The sequence below is a fragment of the Cetorhinus maximus genome, unplaced genomic scaffold (genome assembly GCF_964194155.1).
Source record: "Cetorhinus maximus unplaced genomic scaffold, sCetMax3.hap1.1 HAP1_SCAFFOLD_778, whole genome shotgun sequence".
NCBI lineage: Eukaryota > Metazoa > Chordata > Chondrichthyes > Lamniformes > Cetorhinidae > Cetorhinus > Cetorhinus maximus.
The window spans coordinates 119,837-127,286 of NW_027596720.1; the positions used below are offsets into that span (position 1 = coordinate 119,837).

General features: G+C 46.9%; 1 long non-coding RNA gene across 1 annotated transcript; it reads left to right on the top strand.

Annotated features, from left to right (window-relative positions):
• Nucleotides 1–2,269: 2,269 nt before the first annotated feature.
• On the top strand, nt 2,270–6,953 carry LOC144674738 (uncharacterized). Its single transcript, XR_013574612.1, has 2 exons — nt 2,270–2,447; nt 5,775–6,953. It is a non-coding gene; the product is annotated as an uncharacterized LOC144674738 (long non-coding RNA).
• The last annotated feature ends 497 nt before the right edge of the window (nt 6,954–7,450 follow it).

Sequence of the window (7,450 nt, forward strand, 5' to 3'; positions counted from 1 at the left end):
TCCCTATCCAATTTCCTTTTGAAATTATTCATTGTTTCCACTTCCACCACCCTCATAGGCAGCGAGTTCCAGGTCATTACCACTCACTGTGTAAACACTTCTTCCTCATATCCACCCTCCGTCTCTTGTCTAGAACCTTAAATCCGTGTCTCTTAGACTGTGTACAAGCAGCTAATGCTTTTCTTTGTTTATCTTATCTAAACTTGTCTTAATTCATTACACCCCTATCAAATCTCCCCTCAATCTGCTTAACTTCAGGGAAACAACCCCAGCTTCTCCCACCTAACCTTGCAGCTAATATCCCTTATCCCTGGAACCATCCTGGTAAAGCCCCTCTGCACTTTCTCAAGGACTCTCACGTCCATCCTAAAGTGTGCTGACCAGAACTGGACACAATACTAACTAGAGCTTTATAAGGGTTCAGCATAACTTCCCTGCTTTTGAACTTAGTACCTCTGTTTATGAAACCCGGGATCGCACATGCCTTGCTAACCGCTCTCTCAATACATCTGCCACTTTCAGAAATTGATGCAGATGAACCCCCAGGTCCCTCTGAACCTGTTCACTCTTTAGAACTGGGCCATTAAGTCTATATTTCTCTCCCTATTCCTTCTGCCAAAATGCATCGCCTCACACTTCTCTGTATTAAATTCCACCTGCCACTCGTCTGCCCATTCTGCTAGCCTACCTGTGTCCTGTTGCAGTCGATTGATATCATCCACACTGTTTGCCACACCTCAGACTTGGTATCAGTGGCAAAATTAGAAATTTCATTCCAACAATGGAGAAACTGGGTGGGATCTTCCAGGCCTCCCAGCAGCGCGAAGGTTGGTGGGCGGGGCGGGGGGAAAAGTAATTTGGTGTGAGGCCAAAAAGCAGTTTCCCGCCGGCAGGGTGAACTGTCGGAAGTCTATTCTCGGGACTTTAAAGGCGGGTCGAGATTCTCAACGAACGATGTCAGGAACCACTTCTGCGTGCGTTAGCGAGTCAGGCGTACCCAATAAAAGACCAGCTTGCCGGAATTAAGCTCCCACTCCAAATTAAGTTCCCTGCCAGTGAGAAATTAGAACGTTCACATTCACGAGAAGAACTGTGTAGAAGTGGCGCGCAACTGACGAGGTAGACGCCTTCCATGATTAACGGTGAGTTGCCTCTGCCTTGTCCTCCTTGCCAGCCTACACGCCAGTGCGAGTTGCATGGAAGATGACCAAGGGAGGGAGGAAGGGTTAGTGGGAAGGGTGGAGCAGTGGACAGGAGAAGGTGGAAGGGATAGAGCAAGCTATAGGGGGCGGAGGTGTCCTTTAAATATGACGCCCAGACCTTCAATCCCAGGAGGCAATGCCAGGGATGGCGACTTCCTCCTTGTCTCTGCCGCAAGATTCCCTGTGCTTCTCGTGGATGCATATGTAATGGGATGAACAGTGCAAGATTGCGAGTGGCCATCTCAGCACCCCCTCCACCCCCACGCCCCCACCCAGTGGAAATTATTCTCACTTCCGCTTCTGCCACCTGACTTATACTCCAGAACAGAAGATTCCAGCCGGTGGAGAAGTGCAGAGTGGAGTGAATTGTTGGTGACCTAGACCTGAGTGTCATCAGTGTATATGTGGGATGTGTTTTCAGATGATTTCACTGAGGAGCATGTAGATGAGAAATAGGGGGGAGACCAAGGGTGGATCCTTGGGGTACGCTAGAGGTAATGCTGATGAAACAGGAAGTCAAGCCATTGCAGATGATTCTCTGGCTAGAGCTGGATAGATAAGAATGGAACCAGGTGAGTGCAGACCCACCCCAGCTGGACAATGGAGGAGAAGAGTTGCCGGAGGATGGTGTGGTCAACCGTGTCAATGATGCAGCCAAGTCGAGAAGGAGGAGTTGAACATGGACCATATATTTATGCCTGGGTTTGTATACATTAAGGGTTTTGTAATGTGAATGGGGGCAGATTTAATGTCAGGGAAATAACCAACCCAATTGTCTTTGCCTGTGAAAAACTTGTTCTGCTAGCAACCAATGGAATGTAGCATCGTTCCTCTCCCATTAGAACTATGGATGTGAATACCAATTATCACAAACTGTAGACAACCGAGAATCATCGAAAGAGAAACAGAAACCAACATTTCATCAAATCCAAAGTGGTGCCAGTAACATTCCACAAACAGGGGAATAGAACCCCTCATAGACCCTGGTCACCGTAACACTGACCGGACCGAAGACCCTCACAGACCCCGGTGTTTATTCCCTGTTAGCCATTGTTACGTCTCAGGTGTTTTTCTGTTGGATGTGGGTGTGTGAGGACCTTGCAGTGATGATGATGATGCACTGATTACGGTAAAGCAATTAAATAAACAATGAAGCAATATTGTTCAAACCGGTTTAAGAATACCAGAGCTGGTATATATAGGAGAGAAGCAGACCGAACTATAGAGACGTTCCAACTGAACATGGTGAGTTAAGTTTATTATCTGTTTAAATATTTACCGTAGGATACTTAAGATTCAGTGTGGAGTTGTGGGGTTGTGGGATAGCAGCTCTACTCCTACTACCCCTGGACCACAGAATGAGGAGAACGCAATGACAGCGTGTGCTGCTCTGTAAAGTATCTGCAATCATTTTCGATCCCCTTTCATCTGCTCTCCCAGGTAACTGCTCGCTGGGATTTCTGCTCCACCAGCCCCTTGTCCCAGGTATCAGTCTCAACTGGACAGTGACTCAGGTTGATGGCCCATCCTGGGGTTCCTGTGAGAGGTGGGACCCACAGGGAGAGCTGCACATGAAACTGTGGCCCGTCACCCACCCCCCCCCCCTCCATGCTGAGTAATTGTGGGATCTTTCTGGGTAACTGAGCTGCGATGGGCTGAATGGTTTTCCCTCCTCATGGTTCTATACTTTGAGAACCATGGAGTTGCAAATTTTGGTTTAAGTGGTGTATTATGAGTTTGCAAATGAATAAACCAGGTTCCTGATGTTTTAATGATTGACAGGGTTGAGAATCGAAACTCTCTGGGTGGGATTTTACGGCAGGGAGATTTTACCTTCCCGCTGAAGCCAATGGGGTTTAGAATGTCTCGCCACATTTTACAGCCCCTTCCCCGTCCCCGCCGAAATGGGGCTGTAATATTCTGCCCTATGAGGCTGGCAGGCTGTTTCGGGACCAAGAAAAGCCAGAGCCCACATTCCTGAATAAAGACGATCAGCGGGATTTTCCACACCTGTCCGCCGCCTCGGTCTTCCGGTCCCGCCGCAAGTCAATGGGCCTCTGGCTGGGTCACCGCCTCGCCCACAGCCAGTCCTGCCCACAACAGGGCCTGAAAATCCTGGCCTGAGATTCTTGCTTCAGTAGCTGTGGGATTTTCCTGAACACACTTCACTCTCTTTCCTAACATTTCTTTCCGATCCCTTCTCCCCTGCCCCAATTACGTTTAGAGAATGATAGATACACCATGCCCTCACTATCATCAAATCGAGACTTATTGATCCTCTCCAACTCTAACTGAGTCTTTTCCTGCACCTCATAGTTAAAGTTCTTTTACTCTCTGAGTTTCTCACCTACCTACCACCGACTGCCTTGGAAGCCATAAAATGATTTTCTTCACTTTCTTCCAACTCCTCAAACTCCCGTCTCCATCTCACTCGGCCCCGATTCTTTATCTCACTGACCCAGTGCGTATTTCCAGAATGTTCTACGTTTTGTCACAGGCAGTTTATTTATTCTTAACTCACTGAGCATTAAAATCCACGTAAACCTTTGCATATGACCACACTTGGAGTATTGTGTGTAATTTTGAGTCATCTTCCTTATTGAACGATATCGAGTGTGTGGAGAGGAGTGTGATCAGGGTCATCGCCAACGTTAGGGCTCCTCATTATTTGGATCCACTTTGGCCCCTTAGACAAGTGTGGCCCCAGAGAGGGAGTGAGTGAGGTTTGTAAAATGCTGAAGGGATTGAACCCAGTCTGATTGGATAGGCTATTTGAGATTGGGATTGAGATTGGGAATAAGTCCTAAATCCTGAGGCAAATAAATTAGGAAGATTTATTGGCATGCCCTGGGCTGTTCATGCAAGATACAGTGGGCTTCCCCAGGGGTGGGTTCTAGGATCACTGCTTTTCTTGATACATATTAATTGTCTTGACTGGAGTGCACAGGGCACAAATTCAGAATTTGCAGATTACTCAAAACTTGGAGGTATCGTGAACAGTGAGGAAGATGGTGATAGACTTCCAGATGGTGGAAAGGGTGGACAGGTGACAGGTGAAATTTAAAGCAGAGAACTGTGAAGTGATACGCTTTGGTAGGTAGAACGAGGAGAGGCGATTTAAAATAAAACGCACTTTCCCGAACTTTCGGCAGGAGAGGCCACATTTCCATTCCTCCCTCACGCAAAGGGCCAGTGAGGGCAAATTTCAGAAAGATAAGTTTTGGCACAACACTAAACGTGAATTTCAAAAAAAAGTTGAAGCCAGGAAACAACTGGTCGACTGTCATGAAAAGGAGCAGAGGGACCTGGGGTGTAACTTGCACAAATCACTGAAGGTGGCAGGACAGCTTGAGAAAGCAACTCATGAAACATACGGGATCCTGGACTTTATAATTAGGGGCATAGAGAACAAAAACAAAGAAGTTATAGTGAAACTTTATAAAATAGCGATTCATCTTCAGCTGGAGTATTGTGTCCAATTCTGGGCACTTTAGTAAGGATGATGTGAAGGGTTTAGAGACAGTGCAGGAAAGATTTACAGGAATCAGGAATGGATCCAAGGATGAGGGACTTCAGTTACATGGATCGATTGGAGAAGTTGTGACTATTCTCCTTGGAGAAGAGAATATCGAGAGGAGATTTGATAGAGGTATTCAAAATGATGACGTGTCTGGGCAGAGTGGATAGAGAGAAACTGTTCCCATTGGTGGAAAGGTTGAGAAGGGTTGACACTGATGTAAGGTTAATGATGAAAGAACAGAGGGAAAAATGAGGAAAAACCTTTAGGAGAGTGGTTGGGACCTGGAATGCACGGCCTGAGAGTGTGGAAGAGGCAGATTCGATCGTTACTTTTGAAAGGGCATTGAAGAGAAAAAAATGCAGGGCCCGAGGGAAACAGGAGTGGGACCAGGTGAGTTGCTCTTGTAGAGAGCCAGTATGGACACGAAGGGCAGAACGGCCTCTTTGGTGCTGTAACCATTCCATGTAGTATGTACAGAGTCGCTGCATTTCTTTATAAGGAGAAACTAGACAGATTTATATTTGATTTTACATCAAGCGTGTAGCTGAGTTTATAGTTATCCCCAATTCTGAAGAATTTCTGTGAACTTCAATTAACGATTACCGCAAATAATTTGAGTGATTTCCTGAAATTGCTGCAGTTTATTTTTCCTTTTAGATGCCTCCCTGCTTCCCACCGCCCCTCCCCCACTACTGCCAGCTGATTGGTTCGGGTTGGTCAGTGAAAAGTCTGTTTCTGCAGGGTCCCTTCCCCACTCCTTTACAATGTTACTATGGGCTGTTCTGGCAGGTGTCGGAAGAGGTTCTACAGCTCAAGAGTTCTTCAAATCAATCCCTCCCCCTCCAAGACCCTCCTCAAATCCCCCTCTATGATCGAGCTGTTTGTCCCCCTCCTAACATCGCCCTCATGGTTCAGTGTTTTTTTATTCTCACATCTTCACTTGGGATGTTTTTATACATTAAACGTTCTTTTTTAATACAACATTGGGGATGTTGGGAGATCCGGATATTGTGAAAGATGCTTATTAAATGCAAGTTCTCTCCCTTCTTCAGGCTGAATCTGTTAAACGTGTCTACTTAATCCGTGAGACGGGTACTGACTATTACAAAGTGGGTCATTCTAAGAATCCTGAAAGTCGAATTTCTGGCCTTCAAACAGGAAACCCCCGAAAACTGATCTGTTTATGTTCAACAAAGGAGGAGAAAAAGGATGATGAGAAAAAGGTTCATATGGAACTGAATGACTACAAAGTGGAACTGGGCGGAGGGACTGAGTGGTTTGAGATCCCTGAGGAAGATATTGAAATTGCATATGAAAAAATTAGAAATGTTAACTCTGCAGATTTTAGAAGGCAGGACTGACGTCACTGTTGGGGGCACTGACAGAGCTGCCCCTCTCTCGCGGGACTTGAGGTAGCAGCAAACAGCATCATGGGGTGTGACTCTACAAAGCGTTTTTGTATATTCAGTGTTTGAGGTAATTTCATTATGGGTTTATTTAACCCATTTATAGTTAACCCCCTCCCCTGCTGTCCCATTTGATATGATTCCCTCTTCGGAGGCGGCAACCACTTACCACCCATTGGGACAAGATCCAAATAAAGCAACAACTGATGGGTTCATTCCCCCTCAATCTGGCCACAATCCCACCCCCGTCAGATGGAGAAGGGTCTGACTATCCCACACTCAAACCAGGAACTTGTTGCAACTTCCATTTCATCCATAACACGACTCATGCACTCACTAAGGGGTAACACTGTGAGGCGGCTGTGTGGGTCACTGGGTGGAAATTACCCCAGTTTAGCCCCTAAAATCCACACCCCCCACAATGTAGAGTCCAGCCCTGTGGAGCTAGGTAATGCTGCTATTCACTATGCTGCAAAAGGCTTTGATTAGTTAGTAGATGATCTTTCACTAACCAGTATGAAATACACTGACTCTACTAATGAACTGTCTAACATTAGGTGATGGGGAGAGTTGCTCTGATCTTGGATTCAGGGGCTGCATCTACTGAAGGATCTGAAACTGATTCCGGTCTGGGGGTTAACTCACGGCCTTAATCCGGCCGGAGATCCTACTTTATGGGTGGAATTTTACGGCAGCCGGATTTTACGTTAGGAAGTCAATGGAGTTTAGAATGTCCCCTCACATTCTACAGCCATATCCTCGTTGCGATGGGGATGTATAATTCCGGCCTATATTTCAATCATTCTCCCGGCAACCGAGTGGAATGAAGCACCCGGAAAGCCGGGACAGTGCGACTCACTCAACATCCACCCCCACCTCCCCCCCCCCCCACCGCCCCCCACCCAGCTCCAGGGACAGGGACAGGGAGGGGAAAATCAGCCAAGGTTCCCATTCCTGATCGGTCTCCAGCGACTCCGACAGGAATGTGTGAGGGTGAGGACAATGTGATGCCCTCAGAGTTGTAGATCCTGTTAACACTCTGGTGAGATATTGGGGGGTGTGGGACTGCACCCCAGTGAGAGTCAGGGGAGGAGGGAAGGGATCGGAGATAAGGAAGTGTGGATTGGATCGGGGGAAAGGCCGAGAGAACCTCCTGAGATTTTTAGCAGCTGGAGCCCTAGGAACAGGTTTGGAGCAATGTTGAGCCGTGGGAATCACTTGTATCTGGTCCCACGCTCCGATGGGGAATCGGGAAATCATTCCTGATGCCTGTTCACTTTCTATCTGAAAAGAAATATATTTTTTTTTACTGCAATAAACTC